At 38.5% G+C, this 19,245-nt stretch overlaps 1 long non-coding RNA gene across 2 annotated transcripts in view; it reads left to right on the plus strand.

The window, feature by feature from the left end:
- LOC102153977 overlaps positions 1 to 19,245 on the plus strand; it is a 103,953-nt gene that overhangs the window by 67,691 nt on the left and 17,017 nt on the right. For both annotated transcript variants that reach the window (XR_005378302.1, XR_005378301.1), the window contains one exon: positions 4,128 to 4,264. This is a non-coding gene — a long non-coding RNA (uncharacterized LOC102153977). The remainder of the gene's footprint in view (positions 1 to 4,127; positions 4,265 to 19,245) is intronic.

Consider the following 19,245-nt stretch of genomic DNA (forward strand, 5'->3'; position numbering starts at 1 on the left):
TTGAAATGAACTTACCCCATTCTGAGTCCTGAACTTGTTATATACTCAACAATATAACACAAAAGCAGTAAAATGCGATGGTTTCTCAACCAAGTCTCCTAATAATGAAACACAATGAGAATGTTGCCATGATGTAAATTCCAGGGATATTCCATGAGGAATCAGCTCCCATTTGTACAATGATTGATTCTCCTAGGAGAAATTTGAAATGGTCATTATTCCTTGGCATAGCCTCGGGGAACATCAGGGCAATAAAAAATCAAAAAGAAAATTGTAAATTAGAGCCCTTGAGCATCACTTCATCATGAGCACAATGACATTTGGTTTCCTGGGTTCTCAGGGCTCTTTATGCAACTAGCCCCTGGCTCTGTCCTTTCCAGAAAGAATCCAGAAGCCATTCTTACCATGTAGCCTCCCTTCTGATCTCAGCAGGGCACTTACAGCCAAGAGTTGAAGTGTGATCCTTAGTCCTGAGATGGAAAAGAGGCATCAATGTGGAAGGAAAAACAGTGAAGGAGAGCAGACCATCAGGAGAGGTGTCCATCACCTCCTTCTCCTTCCACTTCCTGTATTCCCGAACTCAACTCTTAGCAGAAGTAGCCTTTGTAAGAAGAAAACCAAGTCTCAAGTTCTAATGGATTGACAGGTGACTCAGAAGAGATGTTATACTCCTTCCACCGTGATGATAGAAGTCTTCAACCAGAAGAGGGTCCTCATCCAACCATGCCAGCACCGTGATCTTGGACTTCCAGCCTTTGGAACTCCAGAACTGTAGGAAAGGAATTAAACGTTATAGAGAAAATCTCAAAGAGAAAAAAATGTGAAAAACCAAAAAATGCGGAAGTAGTCATGAAAAGAGGCTTCTTGTCAATTACTGTTAGTGAAAGGAAAATGACATCCCCAGAGGGGAGGGGTAGGCTGTGGCTGATACACCACACCCTGCCATGTCAATTACATCAACACTAACATGGTAATAGGCGAGTCCCCAAATTGCACTGGTTTAGCACAAAGTTTATTTTTTGCTTAAACATCAGTCTAAGGTGAGTCCTTTGCAAACAGCCTTCCATACAATGTTTCAGGGACCCAGGCTCTCTCTATATTGCAGTGTCATCCCCTAGGGCCTCAGATCCCACGACTCCAACCAGAGAACGGAGGGCAACAGAGAGCTTGGAAGATCACAGGCAGGTTTTCATGGGCCAGGCCTATGTGTCACACATTACTCTTGCCTGCATTCCTGACCCCAACTGAGCCAGTGTGGACCTTCATAGACACCAGGGCAGCCACTTTTCAGATATGACTCTGCACCGTGGAAGGGAAGCCTGAATCTTTGATAGGTAGCTCTTGTCCCTGCCACACCTGCACACATATTACAATTTAACGGATGAACTTTAAAAGATTGTTCCAGAGGGTCCCACTCTCCAATTGCTCACCCATTTCAAAGAACTACTAACATGCTGAGCAATTTATAGCAGGGCTCTACTTAATCCCAAGGCTCAAACAACTGAGAAGGTGAACCTAGGAGTTCACTGTTATTTGTAAGATAAATTATATTTATTACGAATTCCATTCTTTTTCTGATGCTCTAATTTTGAAACATTTTCTGTTAGATTCTAGGTCCCTAGAAATGTTACTGTATTAATCACTTTCAGAATGAGCATCTTTTATGGTAAATCAAAGTTTGTCAGGATACTTTATTATGGTATTATAGACACTTCATTTGGTTTAGGTATACCATAGAAACCTTACAAAGATAGTCAGACTTGTGTCTGTCTATGTGGCGTCTGTGTTTTTAAAACACTTGAAGTTAAAAAGGATTTGCATTTAATGAATCTTTAGATGATTTCCTTCGTGACTTAGGGTGTCATTGTGATAATTTGCCAGGTAGTTCTTATTAAACAGGAGGTAAAGTCCTCAGACATAGCATAGAGGGAGCTATCTTCTGTCTGCCTGGCATGTGTTCATATGTGGTCATGAAGGGTTCTCTCTGATAGTGGGACTAGGGGATTACCAATTCTTTTACAGTTCCAAATTGGTAATTACCAATTACCAGTTCCAAAGGGTGAGGGGCTTTTCCCATCTTATCCTTTCTGAGCATTTCAATTCTGAACACAGGAACAGCTGAAACCCTGAGTGTGTAGGGGATGAAAGAGATCATTTACAGTTTAGTGTAAGATATTTATTTGAAACTAGATTAAAATACATCTATTTCATATCTACATATTTCTATGTATCAGTGTATCTGTATCTGCCTCAGATATGTTGTATTATTATTCCCACCGAATAAGTCTTATCCTTGTGATATACTTCTTCATGTCAGGGATTGTTTCTTCTATTATTTTTATAACCCAACCTCTACCCCCAAAATGTGTACACACACACATACACACACACACACACCACCCGGCTTGAAAAAGCAGTCCATGACGTTATGTTGCATTTTATGTTTTCTTATTGAAGAAACAAGATATAGTGGTAAAATAAAGACACCGCAATTCAGAATAATGTATCAGAATCAAGTAATACAGTGAATGAGTGAGTGATATGAGAGTGCAAACATTTTAGGCAACAAGCTGGATTAAGTGGGAGAGAGTTAAGGGTAAACTCCAAGTTTCAAGCTAAGTTATCCTACATTAAAGGGCTATTCTGGAAGTTACGCTCAGTATTTCAATTTGCACTGTACTTGTCAGAACCTAGTTAGAGATCCATACCAACTTACAAGGGAAATCTGGGAAGCACAAATTTTGGTTGGATGTCTTATGACTGAGACAAAATTGGAGTATTTTTAGTAGTGAAGGAGAGAATGGGCTTTAGATAGGCAATTCAGTGTCTAGCAGAACAAAGTCATGTTTTGGGGGCCATCACTGGGAATGGAGTCCTAGAACAAAATGAAGTCAGTTATAGAAAAAAAAGTGCTAAACCAGGTTTTTCCCCAATCTGAGCTGTATTATGGAAATTTCAATTCTGCTGTTCTTTTGCTACACCTGAGGATGGATTCTCTTTGGTGATGGTGATTTGTTGGAAAATATTTCATCAGCAAGCAGAGGGAAGAAGCATACGTAAAGTGAAGATAAAACCAAGGATGGTCTTCTTTTTACTGGAACATACAAGGGCTTTGCCACAGCATAAACAATGATGACAAGATATCTATAATAGCACCCAGGGCTCCCAAGCACCACCAGTACTTGGAAGGGCATTGGACAATTACACACATGGCTTAGGAGTTGCCAGTGTGAGGGGGTAAAAAAATGCACCCTTCTTGACTCCTCTGTTCCAGAAGAGGTCTCTCCACATCACCAGGGAAGAAGATGAATGGGTCCAGTTAAGCTCCATCATGGCACAGTGTGAACTAAGGAAGCTTTTCAAACTGTCCAGGGAATGTTATTAAGTACTTAAATTAGGCCAGTGCCCTAGAACAGCCACATGAGAAATATTTGGTATCTCTCCTCTCTCCCGTGTCTTTCTCCTTTCACCCAGCCATGGGGAACAAGTGAGTTCACTGCCTGAGCAGAAGTAGGTCAGTTGAATATCAAGCTGATAGAAGGCAGTTTGGTGCTAACATTGATTAAATGAGAAGTGAAAAGAAAGTCTCACTCTGAATCTAAATATGGGAATTTAGAAGGGAAAAGGCTAATATTGGGCTACTTAAGAATTAATATGAAAAAACACATTATCAGAGAATCAAGGAATTTCCATCCATGTTAATACTGTATGGTAAAGAAGCCACATTTTTATGTTGATAGGCCTTTAAAATACTTAAGCTTTAGCTGTTAGGATAAAAACTGTTCACTTGTTTTTGGGGAAGTCTTTAAAAACCATATACATTACAGCTCTTCAAATATATATCATGACATACATTATTATTGCTGGACTATTTCTTAAGAATTTTCTAACTGCCACCTTCCACCCTAGAACTGAAAGAGTAACTCCATCATAAAGGGGACAGCTTCTGACAGTCTTGCCTCCACATAGAAATGACAATCTCATTAATGATGCTAAGTTTATATTGTAAATATATTATCACCACTCTCACACCAACTGCTTATGTTAAAAAATAATTACTAATTAGTTCCAGCAAGTGCATTATAAAAGGTTGCTAATTTTAACTATTTTTCTTCTCCCCATTTTAGAAGAAAAATGAGTGATTCAGAGAAGGCAATCTGTTACCTGGAGGAATTTCGAATTTTTAAATGATCATTGATCAGAGTTTTTAAGAATCTCAGGAAAACAGCGGTTCAGATAACAAGAAGGGAGTTGCAGCCTCCAGGTAGTATCTTTCTCCCCAAATTTAATGATAAATCTATTAAAATGACTTTATCTTTGTTTCTAACTTATCTCTTGGTTGCCTTCTAAGATGTGGTCTGAACACCCATCCTACTCTCTGACAGAGGCGGATACTCTTCTAGGTCTCTTCCTCTCTTCCAGCCGGGATACCTGCTCTTCAGCCTCATACAGACGTCTGGTCTCTGTTACCCTTCCCCTCACTCTCTTTAAATACCACCACCACAACCACCCCCTTCTTTGCAGCCTCCCTATTCAGCCTAGACTTCAAGATGGAATTTTATAAAGCAGTCTCTCCCCAGACCTTGTCTTCCTTGTCCATCTTGTCCTCGGCAACTTTCCAGCAAAACTCAAATCCAGACTTGATCAACCATCTGATTTCTCTACTTTTAATCAGGGATGCTAGGTACTCACTGCTTGAGAAAAGTATACATTTCTGTATATTGGTTCTACTACAGATTTGTGTCTCTACTACAGCTATTTCCTTAACACTGCCCAGAAATCCTGTCTATTTCCCAAGAGCTTGGATTGCTCATCATGGTGGGGCTGAACCTGACCATTCACCATTCCCAGCTGCAGTCTGGCTGAGCCCATAGTGCTGTCTGGACCCTCTTCTTGCTGAGTTCCACAGCACCTTCTCTTTGCCGAGTTTGTATTAAATGGTCACAAGTGAGGATTTGTTTCAGGGAAATTGGCAAGTATGAAATTTCTGATCTGGGCAGCATGCTATTATTCTTTTATTTATTGAGCACCTACTCTATAACACATCCTGTTCAAGGCTCTGGGAATTGAGTAGGGAATAAAAGCAGGCAAATTCTCTGCCTTCATGCAGATTATAGTTTAAAAAAAAAAAAAAGAAAAAAAAAAAACATGGACCCAGAGGTCAGACAGTCTTGGGTTCAGAAACTAGCGTTGTCACTAACTAGTTATATGACCTTAGACAATTACCTACACAGTTTATTCAACTGAAAAGGTTGGAATTACACTTTCTTTGGATGGTTATTATAAAGACTAGAGATAATGTATAGAAAGCTCTGGCACAGTTGTGGCACACAGGTGGTAATAAATGCTGTTATAATTATCATTATTATATTCATCGAATTCTAACCATCTGTATGCTTCACCACAAACTAGTATTATTAAATACATACCAAACAGAGACCGTTATAACATTACTCTAACTCTTTCTGCCCAATAAAACTGTTATATATGTGTCTTAAGTGTTCGTATTCTCCTGCACTCTGATTTTCAATTTCGTGAACATGGTTTAACTCATGGTACATGAGTTTGCAATAATAATAGGATTTGGAATAATAATAACCATGTGTAACATATGGTGACATTTGCCATCTTCCTTGTGAAGGCAGATGTTTAAAGTTAGTGTTGTATTACTTTATTACTTCTGGCGATTATTAACTACTAAGTTTAACGTTCATGCAAAAAGGATGCATTAGGAAACCAGGATCAAGACTTTAAAATAGTACTATCTACAAATATATCTACCAGACCTGCATAATTAATTAGCATGAAATCTATTTTCAAATTCTCTGGCTCATAACTACAGTTTTTCACATGGAAATTGCTACAAGTTCAAACTCTTTATAATTATCTTCATGTTGAAGTTATTACTGACACTTTTATATATTTATCACATTTGATTTCACCTAGGCACCCTGGGTTGAGTTTCTCATGTTGTCCATAATATGTACTTATGGTGATGCTTCCCAAGAAAGTGCAATCGAACTGGAAAAATGTGACTGATTATTTTGCCAGAGGAGGTTATTAGCGGTTGTTCTGGAACTTTAGATACTTAAGCATTGCCTGCGAGAAAGCAAGGAGTGAGGGGGTGTACGTTTGACAGGATTGAGGATTATCGTAAATGCAGATTCCTGGGCCTCACCCTCTGAGACTCCAGTTAGGAGATTGGCCATGAATAATCTCATAATCTGCAGAGGGCACTCAGTGAGGACCTTCCACTTCTTGTGCTGGTGGCCAGCCATCAAAGCTGCAGGTGGGATATCTGCTGAATTGTTATACTTCAAAGCTTTTCTTACAGTTTTTCCTGCAGTTATTCTACTCTAGGAGAGCTTACAGCTTTACCTTGACCCCACCTTCATTGAATCTTTTTATAAATATTTATTTGTAAAGAAATTATATGAGCCCTATTTCTTGAACTGAAAATTAAGCCACACATACTGACAATTTTAACCATGATTTAAGGGGAAAACATGAAACTGGAAATATCACACCAATTCTTGGCAACACTGGAGGTCAAATCAATTTGATTACAAAAGGATTTGCTCAAGGCCCATCAAGGGCCAGCCAGTGCACTAGGTCTAGAGTAGAGAAATGTATGAGACGTCAAGGAGCTCGACATCCATCAGACAAAAGAAGCATATAAACAAAAACTAATAATATAACAGTTGAAAGATTAAGGCATGAAGAAGATGTCATGGAAATGATGGTGAAGAAACATTGAATTTCATGTGGATGCCCAGAGAAGAAGTGACATTTAAGCGGACTTTGAAAAATAGGTGTAAATTCATTCAATAGAGAAGGCAGGAGGGCCATAGAAGCAGAGGGAAGAGCATGAGCAAGGCTGCAGCTGGGACAGCTAGGTTATTTAGGTTGGCAGAGTAGTAGAAATAGACCAAGCAGAGAAGCTGGGCCAGGACTTGGAACATTTCTCTGTAGGGAGCTTTTCAAAAGAATGATATGATCAGATCTGTGTTTTAGAAACGCAACTGTTTCTATGATACATAACCAAAATGGGGCATGGTCCTGACCCTGGATCTTTGCACATGTAGCCCCCTTGCCTGCATGCCTTTCTCCCACCATTGACCCTGGTTAGTGGCTCCCAACTGTTTCATGGCATGTCTCCAAGTGTCTGGCAGGGAGCTCTGGTCTATGTAATTCCTGCTCATCTCCAGGTCCTAGTTTTAGATGTCAGTTCTTCCAGGAAATCCTTTCTGGCAACCCACCCTACCCTCAAAATGGGTCCAGGGTACTCCCCAAATGCCCCGTGACCACCCCCATCAGAGTCCTTATCAGACAGTAACAAAATGTTTTGTCTTTCTCAAAAGACCGAAAACTTCTTCAAGTCAGAGAAAGTATCTTGTACATTTTTATATAGATGGTGTCTGCCTCCCCTCTTGTCTGACTTACAGTGGACACACTTTATTTTCTTTGAGCTGAATAATTTAAAAATGAGAAAATAATGAGTTCTTTTGAGTGTGTGTTGGGTTAAGATGCATAGGGCACAAGTCTGACTTGAGTGAGACTCTGAGCTCTGATCTTGTTCTCTATTCACTGCTGTGCAATTTACGGGAAATTTGCCTTCTCTGTGCCTCTTATTTTCTTGTTTCTCATAGGGGGTTAATAATAGTACCTAATTCATGTGGTGGTTGTAAGCAGTCAGTGGAATAGTAGAAGGAATGGATTCCTTTTGATGTCTGGCACTTATTAAATGCTCCAGAAATGCCTGCAGGACACACATAAGAGTGAGGCTTGGCAAGCTGAGAGAAAGGAGTCTGGCCTGCAGACCTACTGACACACAGTATCTAAGGAACAGGTCTGGGAATATGGTTACATTTTTCTTCAATGTGTTTAACTTTATTTTTTCTCTTTCAAAAGTAATTCTTGTTCACTTTATAATGCCTAAATGATGCAGGCACCTTTAAAATAAAAAATGAAAATTCTGTACCTCTTAACTCCATAATTCAACCTACCCAGTGATAATAAGTTTTTACAGTGTGCACACCCTGTTCAGGTATAGAAGGTACAAATAATAGATGTGGATTAATGGATGAATAGATGGAAAATATGATAAAGTAAGCTTCATAAAATGGTAGTGGTAGTAAATGAAAGATATACATGGTTCACAATAAACTTCTTTTAAATCTGCTACTTGGTAGAAATTTTCATGGCAAAATATTTTTTTTTAATTTTTATTTATTTATGATAGTCACAGAGAGAGAGAGAGAGAGAGGCAGAGACATAGGCAGAGGGAGAAGCAGGCTCCATGCACCGGGAGCCCGACGTGGGATTCGATCCCGGGTCTCCAGGATCGCGCCCTGGGCCAAAGGCAGGCACTAAACCGCTGCACCACCAGGGATCCCGATGGCAAAATATTGAAAAAATAACCGGCATCCATATGTAGAGAACTCTACGATACATAAGTAGAAAAGACCAAGTTACAGAATATCATATATGTTGTCATACAAGTGTGTTAAATAGCTATTTATTTATATATTTATAAATTATTATATTATTAAAAGAATAGTGACATAAATGTAGATATGGAAAGGGTTGTAGATTCAGATCTATCATTATGTCTGTATTATACCCATATTTCTATGAATATCTATACCTGGGATACAAGATATAGCTTTTATGTATGAGCTTAGAAAAGTTAAAAGTAAAAAGCCAAAAAATATATATATCTCTATCAAATACTAACCCAAAGCAAATTGGCATAGTTATAATTATATAAACAAAGTAGACTTTGAGGAGAAAAACATTACTAGCAATAAAAAAAAATTTCATAATGATCAAACAGTCAATTCAACAAGAATATAATAGTTTTAGATTTATGTTTCTAATAACATAGCCTCAAAATATAGAAGAATTAAAAGGAGGAATAGACAAAAGCCATAATCAGAAATGAATATTTTAACAAACAGACAAAAGTCAATGAAATATAATAGACCAGGCATCAATATTAGTATACTAGACACAATGTCCAAAGAAAACATTTTCCAAGGTAGAACATTCACAGCTTTCTTGAAAAATTTCAAATGATTGAAATCACTCAGATGTTTAATGTTCTCTGACTATATGGAAATTAGGGTAAGAATATATTTTTTTAAAAATGAGAAAAATGGAACTAGGAAATGGAAATTAGAAAATATTGTGAACTGAAGGATAATGAGAAGACTCCAGTCAAAACTTGTAAATGGAAAATGAAGCCATTCTTTTGGGGACATTTATACTTTTAAATGCATACAATAAAATAAAAGAAAGGCTGAAAAAAAAAATCAATGACCTAAGTATCCATCTCAGCAGTAAACAAGGAAGCTTTATTAAGATCTTATAGACATTTAAGAAATAATAAGAGGATAAACACCTTTATGCTAATCAACTTGAAACTATGTCTGAAATCAATGAATTCCTAGAAAAACACAGAACATAAATGTTCTGGTTTAAAAAAAAACACACACACACAAAAGAAAAGAAAAAACAAATCTCTATATAGTCCAAAATCTATGTAAGAAATTGGACCTTAATATATATGATTATGGTGATGGTGATGATATTTGAAGGGCTTAGTAGATTCTAGCTTCCATTTTTCATATTGTGGGGGTTTTTATTAGCCTAATGTCTGGAATCCCTCCCTCTCTCTTATCTATTCCTCTAGACGGAGAGGTGATTATCTGTCAGAGGAGTTGAGGGAAGGCTCTAGGCATGCTCAGTTCAATCTTTCCTTTCCTCTATTCAGATCTGACCTCCTGCAGAGAGGAAGCCTTCTGGCCTGCTCTCTGCTCTGTAGGCCGTAGTCTGCTGCTCTTCCCGAGGGGACCCTCAATTGTCCAGTGATCTGTAAGTGCAAGGGCAAATCGTCTTCTGGGAAAAAAGATTAGCAAGGCTGCGTTTCTGAAGACATCTTCTCTGACTATAATAACAATACAAGTAATGTTTAGAGCTGCATCTATCTTATTCCTATGTTTATCTCTCAGTTCTTTTCCAACCTAGGAAAGGAAGAAAGCAACATTATTGCTTATCTTTTAAATTGCCAACAAATAAGTGCTCCACATCCTCATCTGTAAAATGAGGTAATAATAGTATTGTGTGCAGGGAGTGACAAGGACCTTGCCTTGTAAATAACAGGCACTTAATAAATGTTAGTTATTAGTTTCTTTTAAAAAATGAAAACTTACTGCATGCCAGAACTGGGCTAAATGCATTATTACTGTGTTATGTTGTGTAATATTTACAAGAAACCCATGAGGTAGGCACTGTGATTACTCTTATGTCACACATGAGGAAGTTGAAATTTGGGACAGTTAAGTAACTTTGTCGAAGGTCACACACTTTGTAAGGTCTGCCTTCAAAGTGCCCAGCTCCGAGTAGAGGAAACAAGAGAGAGCAAAGGATTTATGGTGAATTTGTCACTGTTTCGGGAAAAGACATGTGGAGCATAGGGCCTACTGAAGGTCAGCCAGTAAGAGCATTGAGTCCTGCAAAAGTGGCAGTAAGGATATCTAAAAAGGATCCGGTTTTACAGGAGTGAGATTCAAAGGTACATTACATATCTGTGGAACTCCAAGCATGTCCAAGAGTTTTCATGAGCACCATTAAGTGACAAGATTTGTCACTTAGATATCCTATCTAACCTTTGGACCCCCCAACGCCATTCTCTTTGGTGTTTTACCTCCATGAGAAAGTCTAAAGGAATCCTATCCCCCCGTCATTCCCATGGGGGTTAAGTTAGATTGCTCCACTCTTGCAAAAGATTCTAAATATTTCCTTTCTCTCCTCTCCCACAAAGCTGGACTAGCCAATACCTTCTTTCTTTTCAGCATTCACAGTCTGGCAATCAGCCTTAGCACACAAGCTTTTCCTAATCACTGCTGAGAAGGAAAGACCTTTTTGGAAAGAATAGATGATATCTGAAGCAGATCTTGGATCAGTGTTTGGTGGAGAAAACATGACTTTTTTTAGACAAAAACATTCAGGCCCGTTTAGCAGATTTGGATCTTGCTAATATTCATGCAGGTGTTTGGAAAATCTTTACAACCTGAATCTGGGCCAGGAATTAGAGAAAAGATGTTTCTTACACTTCAGTGAGAGAGTACATGTGAGGGAGTTTTCAAGATTACACTCATTTCTAGAGACCAAATTGTAGAGTACTAAGAAGAGAGCTATGCATTAAATTTTAAAGTGCTGTTCACATGAAGTCAAATTGTCCAAATATCTGGAGTTAATGAATTAATCAACATTCAGTGCATGTGAACAAAACTAGAAACACTTCAAAGTTTTTTTTAAAGAAATGTATTTGTTTGAAGCCTTTTTTTAATCAAATAAATTTGACATATAACAATGTGTAAATTTAAGGTGTGCAGCTGTTACTTTGATACATTTCTGTATTGTGAATGATCGCCAATGTAGCAATGTTTACTATATTACATAATTACAGTACCATATTACTGTCTATATTTGTTATATTGTGCATTAGATCTCTATGGCTTATTTACTACTAGTTACAAACTTATACCCATAAACACCATTAATTTTATCCTTTCCCCCATCCTCCAGGTAACCACCATTTTTTAAGGTTTAAGCTTGTTTAGATTCTATGTATAAGTGATATATAGTCCTTGCCTTTGTTTGTCTGACCTAGAAGTCTCGTTTTTAATGACTGATTTGTTAGGTCTTTGGGCAAGTACATATCTATTCTCAGGGAGCTCAGTTTCTGCATCTGCAATGAGGACTCTATGAAGTATATTGCCGTGTAAAGAGGATTCTTCCGTAATGCATGTATTTCCCTTTAACTCTCTTGGATATGGCATCTATGAAACCACACATACCTGAGCCAGATATTCCTTATGTCTGAGCTGTCTGCCCCAGGAGGATGTAAAACACTTTTCAAAAGTACCATTAGCTCTGCTGAATTGCGACTTCCTTGTATTATATGGTACCCAGATGGCTTTTAAGTGTTAACACAACTTCCTCAAACTGCCTCCCTGGGTCCCAAGGATTAAATAAAGTACTTGGAAGGTAAGATCTGCTTATTATCTTAAGATTTTCTGTATTTTCTTTATAGGTTATATTCAGTTAGGCCACCCTGGAGTTTCCATTTTACAGGAATGCCCCTTCCCAACAGGGAAGAGTATTTATGAAGCTTGTTGTGACATGTCCAAAATTAAAACAATAAAAAAATTGTTTAAATTGCTGATCTGAAACTAATGTTACCTTTCCAATAAGAAAGAATTTTTATGAAGTTTGTTCTAACATTTTTAAGCCTGCTTTTGTCTAATGAAGAGAACACAGTTAAAGTCTCTGTGCATGCCTGTGTAAGACACTCCAGTGTGCGGTCTTAGAAGAGCACTCTCTCCTGTCCTTTGGTTAGCTTTGCCATTTCTTTGCCTTGTTTTATTCCTTACATAGAAATATTACCCAAAGTTCAAGGCTTGTGCCCTTTTCTTCTCCTCAAACTCTGTTAGCTTTATACATTTTATTTATTTATTTATTTATTTATTTATTTATTTATTTATTTGGGAGAAGGAGAGGAAGAGGGGAGGGTGGGGGAGAGAATCTTAAGCGGGCTCTATGCCCAGCACAGAGCTGATGCAGGGTTTGATTTCATGACCCTGAGATCATGACCTGCGCTGACACCAAAAGTCAGATGAAAGCACCAGAGATATATTCCCCCATTTCCAGAGAAACCATTCAGTCACCAAGAACACGTAAGCCTACTTGGGAATCTCTCATTGCAGAAGCAAGTAAAACACTCAATTAAAAACCATAGAAGAAGTATTCAATGCAAACCTGAGAAAAACATTCTTTTGCTCGTTTATCAGAGCAAATAATCAAATTCTTAAAGACCCTTTCAATTGCATTTGCATAAAATATACCCCATGTTGTTGATCCAACCATTTTTTAAAATTAATTAATTTATTTTAGAGAGAGAAAGGAAAGAGAATGCATGCACATGAGTGGAAGTAGAGGCAGAGAGAGAATCTTTAAGCAGACTCCCTGTTGGATGCAGAGCCTGATGCGGGAGCTGGATCCTACTAACCTCAGATTATGACCTAAGTCAAAATCAAGAGTTGGAGGCTTAACTGACTGAGCCAACCAGGGACCCTGATCCACACAACTTTTAAATCAAATTTATTTTCAGAATGGTAACATGAATAAGATGTCTGCACTTGTGTGTGAGTATGTGTTGGGGGAGGAGAATTAGTGGGAACAGTAACCATAAATGATAATAAGTAATCATTGTTACTGTAGAAAAGTAGAAAGTAAAGCATTTCTACTTTTTTATGCTGTTAATTTGTAATTATTAAATCCCAGACTTGAGATTGAAAGAAAACAATTTGTTAAACCACAGGTTCAATAATAAAAACTATGGTATCTGCCCAAACTTTGCAAGAATAAAATCTGTGTGCACAGGAAGTTTTGATGGATGATGAAACATCTTAAATTTTTCTCTCAGGCTTTACCAGGTCTCCGGGCTGTGGCTGAATTATAGCTTTGAAATGTTTGGAGATGTACACTTGATTCCTTAAGGAAATTATACATGGACCTGTGCTTTAAGCATTCTCTAAATTTATAGTTGTTTTAAATGGTATTGAATCCCAAAGTGGCCTCAAAATAGAGAAAAAAAAATACTGCCTTTTTTAAAAATAGCATTCCCTTCTTATTAAAACAATTACAGGCAGTACAAAAAAATTTGGAGGAACAAATAAGAAGAAGAAATCATGCATAATTTGGCATTTAGAAATTAAGAGCATCATATCATCTCATTACATCTTTTCTCTATCATTTCTAATGGCCACACCGTATAACGTTGTATGGATGTACCACAGTTTACTTAACCAATTCCTTGTTGTTGGAAACCTAGGGTGGTTTTTGAGGTTTTGTCCCAATACACAGCATGGCAATGACTGCCTCTGTCACATAAATCTTTGTACAGATCCATTTCATATTCTGCAATTAACTTTGGGCAGAAACAGAATGTACACAAAGAGAAAGTGTAAAAGATAGAGGTAGCAAAGAAGCCTTGCTTTCTAGGAGGTCTGCCCTGGCTTCCACAGGCCACCTGGGCCAGACTCAGACCCCTGCTGCCTCAGGGGCTCCCCATTCAGAGACTCCTCATTCAGAGATAGTGTACTTTGCACAGCTTCACGGGGAGAGATCAATAAGATTCCTGGAGAGGTTCTAGGAACACCTCATCTGGTTCCAGCGAGGATGCACACAGCTCTGAGGCTGAATTATGTCTAAGCTGGAGACTGGGATCTGTAGGAGTGAGGAGAGGGAGCCAGGAGCCAGGTGGAAAGACTTTCCTTGGCATAGATCCTATCGACATATCCTATTGCTTTGAGAAACACTGTGGCACTCTGCCAGGGCATATCCTAGGGTGTGTGTGCCCTCATATGGGTGCAGAGGATAGTAATAGGCTGCTTTTAGGATTTTTGCCTTGGCAGGGAAAGCTCCCACCCTGTGTTCTCTTATTGCAAAATCCTCAGTGAGTCCTTAGAGCCCACACAGCGTAATTTCTTAACTTGGCATTGAATGAACTCTCCTCCCGCTTCCTGGCCCAGTCTTACCTGACCACTCATTCTCAAGGCATTGTCAGGCCTTGGTTCCTTCAGCTACTTCAGCTTGAATGTCTCTCCTCATCTTCAAAGTCTCCTTCTTTCTATAAAACACAGAATAGGGGCACCTGGGTGGCTCAGTGGTTGAGAGTCTGCCTTTGGCTCAGGTTGTGATCCCAGGGCCCTGGGATCCATCCTGCATCATGCCCTCCATGGGGAGCCTGCTTCTCCCTCTGCCTATGTCTCTGTGTCTCTCTTTGCCTCTCTCATGAATAAAATCTTAAATATAAAAACAAGCAAGCAAACAAACACAGGATACCCAGCATGTCCTCTGTGGAAACTTCTCCAAGATTCCAGGCCAAATTACTTCCTTCTCACTCTTATTCTGATAGCAGTCTTAACTCAGGTCTGGACATCCCCATGTCGCCTCCCCGTGTGAACCTCTTCATGGTTAGCACTGTGGCTCTGCGGGTTTGCCTTGTTGGTGCTGAGAACAGAGTCTGACCCACAAAAAGCACAGCTTTTCAGCACTAATTTATTTTCAAACAAACAATTTTATATGTTTAAAACCACTAAACTCAGGAATTTGAAGCTGAATATTTTTAAACAGCATTCATTAGCCAATATCCACCCTTATAACGAAATTGTTCAGGCAATCCACTTGACCTGGTTATTAAAATGGGAAGGAAGTCACAAGACAAATTTGTCACAAAATAATTTTTGCAAAATCTTTGGTTTTCATTGTATTTTGCTTTTAAAAGGGCTACCAAAAGAAGCAAGACAACAGAAAAGCTGCAGCATCATACTGCCCTGTTGAGAAATATGTATCTCTTATTTGCCTTGGTCTACTTAAGTATTCATGCGAATAGCAGAGAATCTCAGAATTTATGTGAAATCCGGAATGGGTCCCCACATATCCCTTTATTAGAAGGCTTAGTCCAGTGGAGATTCAGTAGAACCTCAATATAAAGAGGGAAGTCATTATCAAATGGCTATAAATCAGTAATAGAAACATACATGTTTCAAAAGTAAATATGAACTAATCTATTCCTTTAAGTGGCTTTTGATTTTTTTTTCTCATTTAGTTCTTGGGAATGGCCACTAAAATTCATGCTGCGTGACAGGCCAGAAAGCCTCCTGTTGTGGCCATTTTAAAGAATTGTAACAGTTTTAAAAGTACCGTCCAAACATGAATTTTATTTTGATGGTCTGAATCTGGTATAAGGAGAGGTCATGGTGGATATTACACTAAGAAATGAGGTTAACTTAATACTATTAGGTCTTGGCATAAGGTAAGTGTATCTGCAAAGGGTGTCAGGGCAGAGAATCCATAGGGATTCTATGTAGGGTTTTCCTCTGCATTGTGGGGTCACTCTATCTCTCTGTGAGTGTCCAGTATTCTGGGGACAAGGAAAGTATGCAATGTGTATAAAGGACAGCAAGGCTCCTGGAGAGAGGTGACAAGGAGAACACCACCAGGGTTTTCCCAAGGGAATGTCATCCTTGAGGGTTACAAAAATGAGTTTCTAAAGGAAAAGCAGCCTGCACTTTACTGACAATATTTCCATGCTTACACTTACATTTTGTTTAAATGCAGAAATTGGTAGTATTTTTGAGCTTTCTTCCACTTGAAAGTCATTTAAAGAATAGCTTAGTTAATATAAAGATCTGGGAGCAAGCATCAGAGACATCCAGGATGGATTGCTTCTGGGAAAGATCCTAGGAAATGGAAGGTTAACGTAACAGAGGGGTATATACTAAAATCAATCAATCAATCAATCAATCACAGTTCTTGAAAAGTATAGAGGTATTACATACAAAATATAAGACTAGTCCTAGAGGAAATAAATTCTGAAATTGTTAACAGCCTGTGCCTCTGGGTAATGAAGATGCAGGGAGACTTAAGCTTTTATTTTGTGCTCTACTGTCTGGATCTTTTAAAAATTACTGTTATATGCATGCTTTGCTTTTAGTAAAGGAAAAAAAACTTAAAATAACTATAATGGGTAGACCTTTAAAAATAAGTAGCTTTGATTTTGGGTCCTCAGGCTATGACTCAACGTGTTGAATCTTTTCAAGAAGCTGCCTTGGTAGACTATGTCTTACTAAATTGTTACCATTGTTTCAATGAAGCATCTATTAACTCTATAAAATAAAAAATGAGATACTTATAGCAATTTCCTTAAAATCTAAAAACCAGTGGCAGAGAAAACAATGTGGACTTAAAACAGGGCCTTCTATCTTTATCCTCACAAATTACATTGTTTTGTCTGATCCTTGAATTCATCTAATGCATGCACATTTTCAACTTAAGTTTAAGAATAACACAGAATGATAATTCCAAATAGAGTACTCCTAAAGAAATGCCCCCATAAGAATAATGGTGTTTGTATTCTAGTCCATGAAAATGTGATTTTCTCCTTCTTTGTTCAGCCCAGGTGAAATGATATTGGGTCTTAACAAAGCATTTTGTTTATTGTTCCCTCTTTATTAATAGGGGACCAATAATGCCTTTTAAATGAAATGTAATTCAATAGAATTAGTTTGAAAATAAATAGAGCACATGTGGTTAACTTTGCTTTTGAAATTACCCTATCAGGTGCAGATCTCTGTAATTAAAGAATCCTAATTCACAATTCTCTGAATCACTGCATTTGGCAGGCAAATGCCAGTAATTTTCATTTCACAACACAGTGCCTCAGACAGTAATAAGCCAGAACGAAACACATGCAGGTTTAATCAGGTAACAAAGCATGTCAAATACTTATCCTGAAACGAGGGAGTCTGGCACATGAAGTGTGAACCTCCGAGGAGTCCCTTAGGGGATGTTATATTCTCTCATCTGTACCTTTTCACAGCTTTTGCTGACACCTTTAAGAGCAAAAAAAATCTCACCCAGAACAGGAGTCAGAATTCAAAACAAATCTCTCAATGGGACTTCTGGGAGCCAAAGAAACAAACACAGGTGTGTGCATGTGCATACACACGTGCACAGACACATAAATGCACATATACATACATGCATATTCACTCACAGATACGTATTAGTGCAAGTTGATATAGTAAATAAAAGGTACTTAGAGAATAGTCTTTGTGGATCATCAAGTAACCTTAGTCTAAATGCCATAAGAAGAAAAATGCTACATTTAACTCTTAGGAAAGTGTGTGAAAGCTCAACTTTGGTCTCTAAGGTTCCCAACCAGCTGTCTTAGAGCCCACAAATAACCTATCAAGGTACTGCTCTTTGATGGAGAATCACGAGATCAGAAGACTTTCCATGGCTTTCTTAGAGCAGCCCAGGAATTCTAAGGAGGTTACAGAGCAACCAAGGAGCTAGTGAGGAGAAAATTTTGCAAAATACATCTGTGTAGCCCACATTTCAAAGTTAAATGTCATCTACCAGTGAACATGGTTGCCCCAATTGTGCCTCCTTTAGACCAGAACAGCCAGGTTAGCCAGCCTGGCACTCTCTTTTGACTGTGCCTCTCACTGCAGGGTGAAGAGTCCACAGAGCCAAGGGGAAGAGCCCATCATCAAGGTCTGCATATGTGGTCCCCAGAACACACCCCCTCACCACAAGCCATTTCTGTCTCAAGTCATTTCTAAGTTCCTTGCTGGCTTTTTCTGAGGCCCATCCTTCTGAGGACGTAATTTATTGCTGGAGTACATAGTCAGGGCCCAACGTGGTGACCAGAGAGGCTGATTGTTGGAGTGATGATGCCTCAGACGTCAGATTGGGGGTGGAGGGGCTCATAGTATGTGCTCTATGCCTTTGGTGAGGCACATGGAGCCTAAGCAGGAGACAACTGGGAGTGAGCCCTGAGTAGAGGCAGGTGGACCTATTTATTCATTTTCCATAGCCCCAGACCATTAGGAAAGGACCTAGCCACATTTCTGCTGAGAAAACTTATGTAGGTTAATCTGAGACCTCAGCATCTCAACAGAATGATGTGCTTAGCTTCCTTCTTATTTCCTCTCTAGTCATGACCAAGAACCTCTCCTTAGAGGCTTTCCATGGCCATTTGATATCCAATGACAGACTTATGTGCAACTATAATAATGAAATATAAAAATGTCGAGTAAGGAAACACTGTAAATTTTCTTTTCTAGGTCACTGTATATATAATCAAAGTAGTCAAAAGTTAAAATTAAAGTTTACAGTGTGAGAAAGTATGCAATCAATAGAACAAAAACTTTATAAAGTTTTTGTAAAAGGGGGAACATAGCTTCCTCTTTGTTGCAATAATGAACATACGTTTTGGTTTAGTAACAAGTACATCAAAAATCACACGAACATTAATTTATTAAAAAGTTTAATGTTAAAAAGTCAAATATTTCTGTTTAGATTGGTGTTTGCCAAACAAAAATAGTTTGCTTTGCAACTTGTACCCTAACTCTCTGTTTTAAATTTTAAACACAAATAAAAGTGCTGCAGAGTTACAGTGAATGACTGAATTGAGGTGACTGAAGTCTGTTTCTTAATCTTTACATTCGTTATCTGTTATGGACTGCATCAAGTCCCCCCACTGAAAATTCATATATTGAAGCCCTGATCCCCAGTGTGACTGTGTTTGGAGGGGGGAGCTTTACAGAGGTAATTAAGGGTAAATGAGGTCCTTAGGGTGGGCCCTGATCTAGTAGGATTGCTGAC

This window comes from Canis lupus, chromosome 25, assembly GCF_011100685.1.
Source record: "Canis lupus familiaris isolate Mischka breed German Shepherd chromosome 25, alternate assembly UU_Cfam_GSD_1.0, whole genome shotgun sequence".
Lineage (NCBI taxonomy): Eukaryota > Metazoa > Chordata > Mammalia > Carnivora > Canidae > Canis > Canis lupus.